This window comes from Vombatus ursinus, unplaced genomic scaffold (assembly GCF_900497805.2).
Source record: "Vombatus ursinus unplaced genomic scaffold, bare-nosed wombat genome assembly UNPS02014810.1, whole genome shotgun sequence".
Taxonomy (NCBI): domain Eukaryota; kingdom Metazoa; phylum Chordata; class Mammalia; order Diprotodontia; family Vombatidae; genus Vombatus; species Vombatus ursinus.
The window spans coordinates 19560679-19574856 of NW_020954588.1; positions in this window are offsets into that span (position 1 = coordinate 19560679).

Consider the following 14178-nt stretch of genomic DNA (forward strand, 5'->3'; position numbering starts at 1 on the left):
AAAGCTGAAAGATACAGATCAAACATTGGATGACAGAATCTGAAAAGATTCTGGCAAACTAGGATGATGAGTTGAATCTAATAGAATTAAATTAGATAGAGATTCATAGGAGAGAAAGAAAAGGAAAAGGCATAAACATTTATATGGTGCCTGCTACGTACCAGCCACTGTGCTAAGCATTTTTTACAATGTCTCATTTGGTCCTCACAATAACTCCACGAGATAGATGCTATTATCCCTATTTTACAGTTAAGGAAAATGAGGCAAACAGAGTTTAAGTGACTTGCCCAGGGTCACATAACCACTTAGTGACTGAGACAAGGTTTGAACTCAGGTCTTCCTGACTCCAGGCCCAGTGATCTCTTCACTGTGCCATCAGCTGTCTCTATATACATATAAAGCTTCACATTTGTTTTTTAAAAATCAGTTTCACAATTTGAGGATGAGGGAGAAATGAATAGACATTAGTTATATAAAAAAAAAAAAAGATCTGGAGTTGGTAGTAGACTAAAAGCTCAATTTGAATTTACAATCAAATACCACGTGCCAGGCCCTATGCTAGCTACTAAGGTCACAAAGGCTAAAAGGAAATCGCTGTCGCCCTCAAAGAGTTTGCGTTTTATGGGGGAAACAAGATACACACATGTATGCAGGAATGACTGAAAATAGTAAGTATCAACAAACATTACAAAAAATGAAATTGATCATTTTATGATAATTAGGAAATCCATCCTTGCTGATGTGGGTCATTTCTGAAACAGCTGTTTGTGGATAGTTAGACCATAGACTCATTAGAGAAAAAATTAAAAGTAATGTAAAACTAGTAGCAATAATTAAAATCATAAAAAAATTGGGGGTATAATTAAAACTCTAACCTAACTCTATTTAAACAAGTTACTAATATCAAAAAACGGGAAATAAGTGAAAGAATAGGCATCAACATCAACTGTAACTATTTACCCCAGAAATTTGACCATAGTGAATCAATTGCCATAACAAAGAGTCCAAACAGAAACCATTAACTAAACTGTCTTAGCCAGCAAACCCTTGATCTCTTTGAATAGTAGAGAGATATGGCAGCCAAGAGGAGTATATTTATAAACTACCTTATAAAATCTCACAAAGAAGAATGTTGGAAGACTATAAGCAGCATAAACTAGTCACAATGCATCAGAGAGTAGTAGAGTAAAGAATAAGTCTAAAGAAAGTCTGATGAGAGAACTAACAGAAGAAACTGGAAAAGAAACTGGAAGCCAGACCCACCCACACCCCCCAAAAAAAATGAAAGATGGAAAAGGTCAGAAAAAAATTTTTAAACAAATTTTTCAAAATCCAGGACAGTGAAGCCATCATATTGAAACTTCACATCACAGTCCTAGATGTCAGCTGGTCAATAACATTTATCAAGGACCTACTATGTGCCAGGCATTGGGTAAAGTGCTAGTAAAAGAAAGACAAAAGACAGTACCTGCTATCAAAGAGCTCACAGTCCAATGAGGAAATTAATAGGCAAACAAGCACCAGAATTAAAGGGGATGATGTGATGAGAGGATATAGGGAAATTAGGGAAATTAGGAAGATCGGGGGGTTTTGGAGGGAGAAATAATGGGTTCAGTTAAGGGCATGTTGAGTTTAAAATGTCTATAGGACATCCAGCTTGAGATATCTGATGGTGTATGGCTAGAGATCAGACTAGGTTAGAGGTTAGGAATAGATAGTTACAGGACAAAGTGGAAATGTAATGAAAGACAATGAAGGTAAGAAAAGTAACTGGAATAGACCAAGTACACACAGAGGAGGTTTAAGGCGTTAGATGTCACAAACTTGAGAGCAGTGAAAGATCAATTCTCAAGGTATCAGAAAGATACCAAAGGCATAGAAAAAATCTTGAATCTTATCATTACCACCACCACCTCTCCAAAAAAGACAACCAGGAAGAAATCAATTAATAACCAAACCATAGGCTCTCTTTCCCATCTCTACCAGGTTGTTTACAGAATAATATGCCCAAGCACCAAAGGTGTCTTTGAGAAGGGCTCAGACAGGCTTTTTCAAATAATCTTCTAGAGCAGACCACACATCTACAGTCACACAATCAAATGAAACACAAAATCCCACTGTGTTTATTGTTTATTGATGTTTTTTCAAAAGAAAAAAAAGATTGACAGCAGTACTAAAAAGGAAGTCAGAAGCTTCATGGTATTTTCATCTGCCTACAGAGTTCTTTATCCAACTAAGGTTTTCCATTCTCTGCTCTGTCCTGCATGGCATCTCAAGATTAATCTTCTAAAATATTCTTTCAATATGAGCCTACCCTCTTCCAACTCTTTCAAAGGAATATTGCTCAGCCTGACAGTCATGCTCTTCCTATCTTACCCACCCAATCTATCTCAATGAACCAGTTTTTCTCCCTTATTACTCTCCAGAACTAATCCTTGGCTCCACATAGACCTTTCCATACTGTCCTCAACATGCATCATCTTCACTCCTGCTTTAAAACCTTGCTTCATATTCTTCTCCCTGGATAAAATGCTCTCTCCCTCCATCCCACTAATAATCCTGTATTTCCTACCAAATTTCTTACGGAAGCATTTGGTATCCAAGACATATAGACAACTAATAGAAATACAGGGTATCTCAAAGTCTTAATGCAGTTTTATGTGAATTCCTCCTGGTACCTCCATTTTAGTGAGAGTGCCAGGCTGGTCAGCCTTCATTCCTCTCTCAGCTGTGCCAGTCACTTTATGGACTTCAGTACCATACCCCTGAGTGAGTCCCTTCATCTTCCCCTGACACCTTTCCCCTCCTTTTTACAGCCCTAATGGGAGTATGAGCTCCTCGAGGATAGGGACTATATTTATTTTTGCTTGCATTTATATCACCAGCACTTGGCATGGTGTCTGGCACATGGTAAAAATGTTTAATAAATACTTCTTGCCTTGCCGTGCCTTGCCTTGCTTTTCTCACACAATACAAATCTTACTCAACTTTAGAGGATTCAGAGGGGAGAGAAAAATCAGTCATTCTTTAACTTAGTCTAGTTATATGTTTATGCCTTAAATATATTTTCCTCTAACATAATATTTTCCCTTGATTTATTCTGAGATTCTCTTCATTTAACAAATGCATTCAAATATATTTATTCTCATAATTAAATAACAAATTATTTAATTAGACAATTAAATGGTTTGGGAGTTAAATGGTTAATTGGATTAAGTAATGAATTCAATTGGCCACAAGGAAAAAAATAAAATTAATTTTGGAAAATTACAAAGAACAAAGTTTACTGCAAAGAAAAGACATAAAAAGACATCTCTCCCCACTCCTTGGCAGAGATGCAAGGAAGGGGTTATGGAACATTGCACATACTTTCATTTTTTCAATGTATTGATTATTTATTTTTTTAAATTTTTTCTCTTCTTCCTCTTTTTCTTTTTTTTAAAAACATTCTTTCCTATAAGAGACAGCTCTCTGAGTGGGAGTGAAGAAGAAGAATAGAGAGGTAAATCTAGGTGAAAAACAAAAAATGTCCATAAACCTTTATTTTTTTTTAAAGACTCCTACATTTCTTTCAAAGATCAACTCAAGTCCCACTTATTCTCTGAGTTTTCTCATGGCTGTTCTTTTTCTTTTCTTTCAAGCCTAATACTATTTATGGTCCATACTACACAATCTAGCTCATAAAACATTGGATTGAGAGCTAAAAGGGCCTTCAGGTACCATCTAGTCCAGTTAGTTGAATATATACTGTTTTGTGCTTTTTTAGAGAAAGCTAAGTATCATAGTGTATAAAGAGCTAGACCTAGAATCAGGAAGGCCAAAATTATAATATATAAATTTTTTTCCCTTAAAGACTGCTTTGGCTGCCTCCCAATAATTTTGTTGTTTTTTCATTGTCGTCATTACTTTTAATGAAATTATCTGATGTTTCTATTATCCACCAATTCTTTGGAAGTAAGTTAATGAATGTTCAATTAATGTTTAATACTTCCTTCAGCAGCCATTTATTATGCATTGAGATCAGTAAAAGACGTCTAATATTCCAGCATTCTACATTTGTTTATGAAAATTTTATGTCCTAATACATGGTCAATGAACAGCTTAGAAATAGTTATACTTCTTATTTCCATTCAATAATCACCAGAGGCTTATTATATCTAACTTTTAACTTCTTTCTTTCCATTGTTGTTGTTGTTGTTGGTGGTGGTGGTGGTGGTGGTGGTGGTGGTGGTGATAGTGGTTAGATTTGACTAGGTTTGGAAGGGTACATTGAGGTTCCCCACTATTTTACTTTTACTGTCTAATTCTCCTTGTCACTTATTTAGCTTTTTTTTAAGTCTTTAGATGCTAGATCATTTTGTGAACATATGTTAGGTATTGATATTAATTCATTGTCTATTAACTTTTAGCATAATGTAGTTTTCTTGTTTATATCTTTTAATCAAGTCTATTCTTTCTGTTGTCTTGTCTGAGATACAATTGCTAACCCTGCCCTTTTTACTTAACTAAAGCACAATAGATTTTGCACCAGTCCCTTATTTTAACTCTGTGTGAATCTTTAAGTTTTAAATGTGTTTCTTTTTATAAAAAAAAATATATTGTTGGATTCTGTTTTCTAATTCATTCTGCTATCCTCTTCCATTTTATGGGTAAGCTCATCTTATTTATAATTATGATAGCTAATTGAGTATTTCCCTCCATCCTGTCCTCTATATTCTTCCTCTATTTCTCACCCTTTTATACAAAGATGAAGAGGATGGTGAGACAAAATGAACTTAGCACCAATGTTCTATGTTTCATGAAATCTTCTTCTACTCCACAGCCCCTCTTCTCTTTCCCATACCAAGACATCAAACACAGTTTTTTACCATTTTTTCTTTCCTTTTAATCCCTTCTCCAGAACCACACTCCAAGGCAGAGCCTGTTTTAGTTATGTCAAATCTAGTGCAGTGCTAGTAAATGTTTAACAACCAGCTTTCCTGGAAAAAGAATTGTACAGATGACACACTTTTAAATTTAATCTGCATTATTATTATTTTCTCCATTAGTTTCTTAAGTCACAACAGTTAAAAGCAAATAAATCAAGCCTTGATTTGTAATGTTTAACAATTTCCAAGGTGTAAATGATCAAGCTGAAAATTTAACAATTGACTCTCATGAATAAGTATCAACTGACTCCAGGACACTGCTGGGCCGTAATCTCTCCTTGAATTAATCCTATCTCTTATATCCTTCTCTTCTCTCTCCCTGTTGTTCCTGTTTCACTGTAGAGTTAAAGGTAGTTTTTGATACAATTCTATGTTTGTATTCTACCCTCCTTTGACCAGTTCAGATGGAAGTGAGGTTCAAGTGTCACCAGCTTGTCTCATCCCTTCCTCCTTGTTTGTATACTTTTTAATTTGTGCACCCTGAGAGAAGTTCCCCCCTTCCTCCTCCTTTCTTCCCTAGTGTATTCCTTTTCCTTTCTCTTTCTTTTCTCCTAAGACCATCAAAACATAACAAAAACCATTCCCAGAGCCACTTTTATTTATCTTTCTCTATGATCCCTGATGAAATTAGGGTTCTAAGGGAACATTTTCATCATCTCCCCCTATTAAAATTCAAAAACTTCATTCTTGTTTAGCCCTTTCCAATTATTCATTTGTATTTACTTTTTAATATCTTTGTGTTGTGTTCATATTTCAAAGTTTCCACTCAGTTCTGATCTTTTTTACCAGAAATGCTTGGAAGTCCTCTATTTTATTACATAGTCATTTTTCCCCTGTAAGATTATATTCAATTTTGCAAGTTAAGTTATTATTTTAGGTAGTAATCTCTCTCTCTCTCTCTCTCTCTCTCTCTCTCTCTCTCTCTCTCTCTCTCTCTCTCTCTCTCACCGTGGTTTTCAGGTGATCCAATGATTCTTAAATTATCTTTCCTTGATCTATTTTCCAGGATAGTTATTTTTATATGTTATCCTTTCATTTTTTCAGTCTTTTGACTTTGTTTTAATATTTCTCACTGAACTTATGTCCAAGTTATGTTTTTCTTTGCAATTTGCTTGTAAATGTTTTGAAATTATATCTTCTTCTTTGTCCTGGGTGTCCCTGTTACCACAACAGCTTTTTTTTATGGTATAAGAATTTTTGTTTGGTTTTTGCTTGCTCATTCTTCTAGCCTTGCTTCATGAATTGGGACTTCGCCTTAGCAGGCTCTATACTCCTCTGAAGGGAAAGTCCTTTTTTTGGTCCTGATTTTTAATCTCTAGGGACTTGCTGGTCCTTTCTCCCAGGTATTAAGTGTTGTGTTTTTCAATGATGTCCAAGGCTGGGGTCCTACAAGATATTAATATGCCAAAAATACTCTGATCTAGAACAACGTCTAATCATTGTCCTTCTGAACCGAGTCTTGTAAACTCCTGACCATGGACAAGCTCCACGACTCATAGGCAACAAGAGTATGGGCTTGTCCCTAGTTTGAGTTCCAGTCAGCTGCAGCTGAGCACGCCCTCCACCAGTTAACTGGAAGGAATCTGGAGATTCACAGTGAGGCACAAGTCCCCTTCTTAATCCACACTGGGTTTGGGATCTAGTAGTCCAAAGCAACAAAAGTTACTCACTCTTCCTGCTCCCTTGAAGAGTATCAGGCTCCTCCACGATGGATCTGGCATGACCTCCTGTCTTAGTGCACCGCCGAAAGCTCCAGCTCAGTCCCTGAGCTGCAAAGTTCCATAAAACCTTCCTAGATAGACACAGTTACCCAGTACCAACAGACTTCTGTCTGTCTCCCTAGGCTGACCTGGCTAGGAAAATGACTCATTGTGTTTTCTCCTCAGATTTCCAATCACAGCTAGTATTTTTTCTAGGTCTTTGTTGGAACGGTTATGGGAGAGAACAGGACAGGACTGCTTTTTCCTATTCTGCCATATTTTCAGTATTTGCAGAACACCTGCATTAAAAATCTGGCCTCAGGCTCTATCCATGTGACCCTGGGCAAGTTACTTAACAGCTGTTTGCTTCAATTTCCTCATCTATAAAATGGGGATGATACTAGCACTTACCTTACAAGCTTGTAGGAAGATCAAAGGAAACAATATGCCTAAATTACCTTGTAAACCTTAAAGAACCGCATAAACTTTGGCCATCACTATTATCATCATTTTACCAGATCTTCGGCCCATTGAAGCATTCAAGCATAAGTTTGTGGAGGGCTCCTTTTACTTATTTTGCATCTTCTATGGCACCAGAAGGCTTGAAAAGAAACTTGTTTAAGTTCTTTTACTTATTTTCTATGTACAGAATAATGCGGCTTTGCAAATTAACTTAATGGCATGAAATTCATTGTTTGTATCTTGATAGGGCACAAGCATGATATAGTGGAAAGAGAGCTAGCTCTGAAGTTAAAGAATCTGGATTCAAATCCTGCCTCAGGTCATACAGTTACCTTGAGCACTTAAATCCTTGAATTGTAGTTTCTTCAACTGTAAAATAAGGGGGTTGGGGTAGATGGCTTCAGAGACCCCTTCAGCTCTTGGGTTAAGATCCTATTAGCCTAAGTATGTGTTTTTAATTAATGTCAGTATAGAAGCACTGAATCAGTCTTTTCTCTGCCCTCAATTTGCGGAACAATGACAAATCAGCTACTTTCTGCACGTCATATGGTTCTCAACAGATGCATTTTACTCCTGAAACCCTTCATTATTGTGATTATACTGAAATCCATAAAATCCTAAGAGCATCAGACCCTTGAATTCTCTTGACTGTTAAGTTCCCCCACCCAGAAACTCAGAATTGGAAGGGATTTCAGAGGTAATCAAGTTTAATCCGCCACCGTACAAGAATCCCCTTTATGGTGTATTTGACAAATGCTCAGCGTCCATTTGAAGAACTCCAGCAAGGGCTGAATAAACTAGAGTCTGACAAATTATATAATTTACTCCAAGTAAGGTACTCTCTTGGTCTCATTGAACACCCCAATGAGGAGGAACACTAATAATGCCTCCCTCTTGTGACTTTTCAAAAGTTCGAGAGACGTTATTTCTGGGTAATTATTTTATTAATAATGCTAGTATTTTACACAGTTCCTGGGTTTGTTTCGGCAGGTAGACTCCTAAATATTTTACAATGTCTACAGTAACTTTAAATGGGATTTCCCTTTTTATCTCTTGCCATTGGGCTTTGTTGGTAATATACAGAAATTCCAATGATTTATGCAGGTTTATTTTATATCCTGCAACTTTGCTAAAGTTGTTTATTATTTCGAGTAGCTTTTACTTGATTTTCTAGGATTCTCTAGGTATATCATCATATCATCTTATAATGCTAGTATTTTATTAATAAAAAGAATGGTGGTTTGACTGTTTCTCTCGGAAAAATGGCAGTCATGGCCGGGGTGCACAACTTACATGCCCTTGGAAAAGTGATAGATGGACCTATTCTAATGAGGGGTTGGGAGAGTGACAAAGTCACTCTTGAACAAAGGGACTACCTCTATAACCAGACCACCCACAGCCCTGGGCAACCTCTGCCCAAATTAGCTAGAATGGAACACAATGGGCAAATTTATTTTAGTTTAGAAGTCTGATCTAGTTGGGTAGAGTAGCAATACCCAGCATGAGGAGAATATTAATCCTATCTCCCATCAGCCCTGTCCTTGAGAAACTGGGTTTCAAACAAGGAAATAGGCCAGGGAGAAAAGCTTGGGTCTCCCCAGTTTTACTAATTGGCTGCTAATATAAGAGAGAGAAATAATTATTTCTCTCACTCTAGAAGGTAAGAAGTCCTCCTGTGATGATGATTTTGATTTGGCAAGGATTTATCTAATACCTTGGAAGACATGAACTTCACATGGTGTGAATTCCTTGCTTTGCCCTGGGTTGTCCTATTAACGCCATATAAAGGAATACAGATTTGGAACTGGAAAGGACCGTGGAGGTCATGGAGCCCAACCCCCTCATTTTACAGAGGATGAGCTAGAAATCAGAGAAGTTAGTTGGCTGCCATTAGTAAGCATCAGAGGTCAAATTTGAACCTAGCTCTTCTTGACTACAAGATTCTTTATCCACTATACCATGCCATACCAGGATTGATTCATGTCCATTCATACTCCTGAGCCATCCCTTTGAAATTGTCCTTTAAAGGGGAAAGAAGAGACAAAGACAGAGAAGAGCTGGGAGATTGGACAGAGGTGGAAGAAAGCCTAAAGGTCAATTAATTCATTTCAGCAAAATAAGAAAACTGAGGTCCTCTTTACAGGTTACATCCCTCAGTAGAAAGTAAGCTCTTGGAGGCCAAGGACTGGTTTTCATTGTTGTGTTTGTGCTCAGCACACCTAGTATGTTTCTTCCACACAGTAAATGCCTAATAAATATCCACTAACCCCAGTGGATAGAACTAGGAGCAAAGTTGCAATGATAATTTCATCTATAGGTTAAAAAAAAATCCCCAACCATTACAGGTGATAAAATATAGAATGGATTTCTTTGAAAGAAATTGAGCATTTTCTCATCCCTGGATCATAATATCATAGATTGCGGAATGAGAGAGAGCCTAGACCCCATCAAATCCACCTGTCTCATCTTACCGATAAGGAAAGTGAGCCCTGAAGAGGGGAAGTGACTAAGAAATGAGAAGGCAGGATTGGAACCTAGGTCCTCTGACTCCACGTCCAGTGCTCTTTCTCCCACACCTCACTGCCTCATCACCGACAGAATGTGACTTCTTAAAGGCACAATCCCTGGCACATGTGAAGTAGGTGCTTAATAAGCACTCCTTGGTTAGTTGATTGACTGATTGAAACTGAGTGACCACTTGCCAGGGATGTCGCAGAGGGGGATGCTTGGTCCTTCCGACTCCAGCATCCTGTGATTCTACTGGCCAAATGCTGGCCCTGGTCACAGCTTCCCCGTGGGAGTCTCTACCATCACTGGCCCATTTAAGGACCAGGATGGTTTCCTCAAGCTGTCTGGACCAGATTCCCTCAAACTGAGAGGAGCCCCTGTTTCCTACTAGCCGCCAGTGTTGTTTCTGACCTCGATGTTCGGTCTCCCCAATTCCAGCTGACGATGAACTTGTAACCAGTTACTCGAGCTGTTTTGTCCCATCCGCCTGCAGCACCCTGCCATCCAGCCCCCATACAGCAGGGCTTGAAACGGGCCTCCAGACAGACCCTCGAGGGCCGCCTTGTCCTATATGACATGATGTTATTAATGCACCACACGATGTTATTAATAATCCTCACAAACAAGTTGCAGACCGCCTATTTCACCCTCGTTAAGCTGCCATCGCCAGCAATCAAGTCATCAAGCTTGTCTGTCAGCCCCCCACATCCCAGCCTCCCACATAGCCAGCGTCTGTGGTCAGTTCTGCTTGCTGACAGCCCAGCGGGGAGGCCTCCATTTATGCAGAGCCGAAAACCAATGAGTCTGAGGGGAACTGAAGCTAGGAAAACAAAGGGAGAGAAATGAAGGAGAGAGATGCTCAGAGAGAGGGACAGGAGAGTTCACTGGCCAGACCAAAATTGGAGGAAGGAGAGACAGGTTCCCAACTCAGACACTGGCAAGTTCCCTCCACAAACCTTAGTCTCCTCATCTACAAAATGGGACTAATAATAGCGCCAATAGCGCCTACCTGGGTCACTGTAAGATTTAAATGAGATAATATACACAAAGTACTTTACAAAACTTAAAGTGATACCTAATGTGAGTCATCATTATTATTATCATTCTCATCCAGGGGAGCTGAGATAGAAAGGGCGGTGAGATAAGTTGCTAAACTTGATTATTCTCTTATGCTGAACATTCAGTAGACTATTGAACTGGTGGATCAAATGACTTGGTTTTTGCAATTGAACAGAAGTGTTGGGATTTAAATCCATCTTCTGTACAGTCAGTGAAAGCATCTGCAGGAGTACCCAAGGGGCAGAGGACAACAGGGACAAAACTATTTCATCAAATTCCTACGTGGTTTTTATTTCTTCTGCTAGGTCTCTATACATTGAAAGCTATCAGAATTAGTATTAATATTAATATTAGTGTTAGTGTTGGTACTACCATTAGTATCAGTGATAAAATTAGTATTAAAATTAGTGTTAGTCCTAGTATTAATATTAGCATTAGGGGCAGCTAGGTGGCACAGTGCATAGAGCACCAGCCCTGAAGTCAAGTTCAAATCCAGCCTCACACCAAACACTTGACACTTACTAGCTGTGTGACCCTGGGCAAGTCACTTAACCCCAATTGCTTAAAAATTTAAAAAAAATAGTATTAGTATTAATATTAGTTTCGTGTTAGTACTAGTATTAACATTAGTATCTGTGTCAGTACTGTTATTTATATTAGTGTTGGTATTAACATTCATGTTAGTGTTAGTATTAATATTAGTATCAGTGTTAGTAGTGTTAGTATTAGTACTAATATTAGTATTTGTATTAATATTAGTATTAGCATTGGAATTGGTATTAATATTAGTATTAGTATTAATATTAGTATCAGTTTTACTGCTAGTATTAATATTAATGTTAGTATTAATAGTAGTATCAGTGTTAGTATTAGTGCCAATGTTAATACTTGTGTTAATATTAGTACTAGTATTAGAATTGATATTAATAGTAGTGTTACTATTAGTGTTAGTATTAGTACTGATTAATATTAATGTCGGTATTAATATTAACATTAGTATTAATAGTACTGCCAGCATTAGTATTAGTGCTAATGTGGGTACTTGTGTTAATATTAGTACTAGTATTAGAATTGATATTAGTGTTAGTATTAGTACCAGTATTAATATCAATGTTAGTATTAATAACACTGCCAGTGTTGGTATTAGTGCTAATGTTAGTATTTGTGTTAATATTAGTACTAGTATTGGAATTGGTATTAATATTAGTGTTACTATTAGTATTAGTGCTAGTGTTAGTATTAGCATTAATATTAGTATCAGCGTTAGTACTAGTATTAATATTAATGTTAGTATTAATAGTAGTATCAGTGCTAATGTTAGTACTTGTATTAATATCGGTACTAGTATTAGAATTTATACTAATATTAGTGTTACTATTAGTGCTAGTGTTAGTACTGGTATTAATATTAATGTTAGTATTAATTGTACTGCCAGTGTTAGTATTTATGCTAATTTAGTACTTGTGTTAATACTAGTACTAATATTAGAATTGGAATTAATATTAGTGTTACTATTAGTTAGCATTGGTGTTAATGTTAATATTAGTGTTAGTATTAAAATTAGCGTTAGTTTTAATATCATTGCTAGTATTAGTACTAGTGCTAGTGTTCATATTAGTATTAGTATCTAGTATCTTTGTTTTGAGTAAGGGACAGAACCGTGGTTAGAGGAATACTTCTTGAAAAAAGTGCCTATTCCTGGTGTACACACAGGGTCCTTCTCAAAGTGACCTTCCAATTACCCTTTGGACTAAACAAACACAAGAATATCACAGATTGAGAGTTTGGAAGTACCCTTCAGGTTTCATTTATTCGTTTGTTCATTCAAGTATTTATTAAGTGCCGTGCAGTGGGCACTGTTTTGGGATATGTCGGGATCCAAGACCACCCCTCTCTTTTTACTCCTCTCTTTATACTATTAGGAGACACCTTGTTTCCCAGAGCTAAGGCTCAGCAAGCAAGCTGTGCCCTGAGCTTGGCATAACAACAATCCTTTGCACTCACTCTCTAGATGAATTCTGCTGCAACTGAGTCACAGAACTGATGGTCCTTAAGCTCGGGCAAGCACCAGCAGGCCCAGACATGAAGTCCTACTACGAGTGGACTTTTTGTCACTAGGTAACCTTGCCTCACCACTGTTGCCACACCACCCTGTTTGATTGTTCGTCTAGACACAAACGTATAAATCAAGGTTTAGCCCCACTAGCCTGGGTCTCCCACGACAGGAGGCCCCAGCACATGTGTCTAATTTTTCTCCCCTGGAATGAAGAAAGCTTTTTGCTTTTAACCTGGGTGAGCTACCTGGTATTTTTAGAGTTTACAGTGGTTGCAAAATCTATGTGACTTTTTGGTCATTTGTTGCCAAGAGTTGACAGATACAAAGACAGAATGAGAAATAGCCTTTGCCTTCAAGGACTATTGAGATTATGTTGTTATTGATCCTTTGTTTTAAAAGAGGACCAATGATATCACGAAGTTGTGGTAAAATAGAGGATGATGGATGACATCTTGACTTGCCAGTGAAGCTAGTGATAAGCTTGCCTGCTTCCTAAGTATATGTGAGAGTGTGAACTAATAATTTCATCCCACTTTAAGGAAGTTATGAAACATAAATCAATAAAATTCTCTTTCATTTAGCTCCTGAGCCCCCAAAAGAAACAATTCAATGTTCAATCATTTTCAGTCATGTCTGACTCTTTGTGACCCCAGTTGGGGTTTTCTTGGGAAAGACACTGGAGGCGTTTGCCATTTCCTTCTATAGCTCAATTCACAGAAGAGGAAACTTAGGTAAACAAGGTGAAGTGACTTGCCCAGGGTCACACAGTTACTAACTATCTGAGGCCGGATTCGAACTCACAAAGATGAGCCTTCCTGACTCCAGGCCTGGCACTCTACCCACTGTGCCACCTAGCTACGCATAAAGAAGATCCTAGAATTCTCTAACAGAAACTCTATTTCTTCTATTTCATTCTCTCTCTGTGTGACATACCAATCACTGCCCCTCTCTCCGACGTCTCATTCCCAGTCATGAAACACATTCAAATCAAAAATAGCTATAGTCAGCCGCATTTGTATCTCATTTTAGTTTTCAATATTAATTGAATGGAAATGTAATTGAACTTTAAAAAGCACATAACCTTTGGACTTAATACGATCTCCTAAGCAGAAAGGTAGAGAGAAGAAACAGACAAATGACATATATCAGTTCTCTTGTATTGGTCCACAGATACACTTCTTATGTTGGTATAGGGTTGCTTCCCCAGCCTTGGTGGCAGTAGGCAGCAATGACAGTGCCCTAAGTTCAATGGATGCTCAAATGCTAGTTACCCCACACATTCACTAATGTAGGAGTGCAGTTCAGCACCTATTCTGCAACACCTATAGAATTGTGTGAGAGAATTTCTTGGAGCTCTCAGAAGTTAAGTGACTTGCCCAAGGTCACATAAATGTGGGCTATATATGCCCTGGCTATACACACACACACACACACACACACACACACACACACACACACACACACA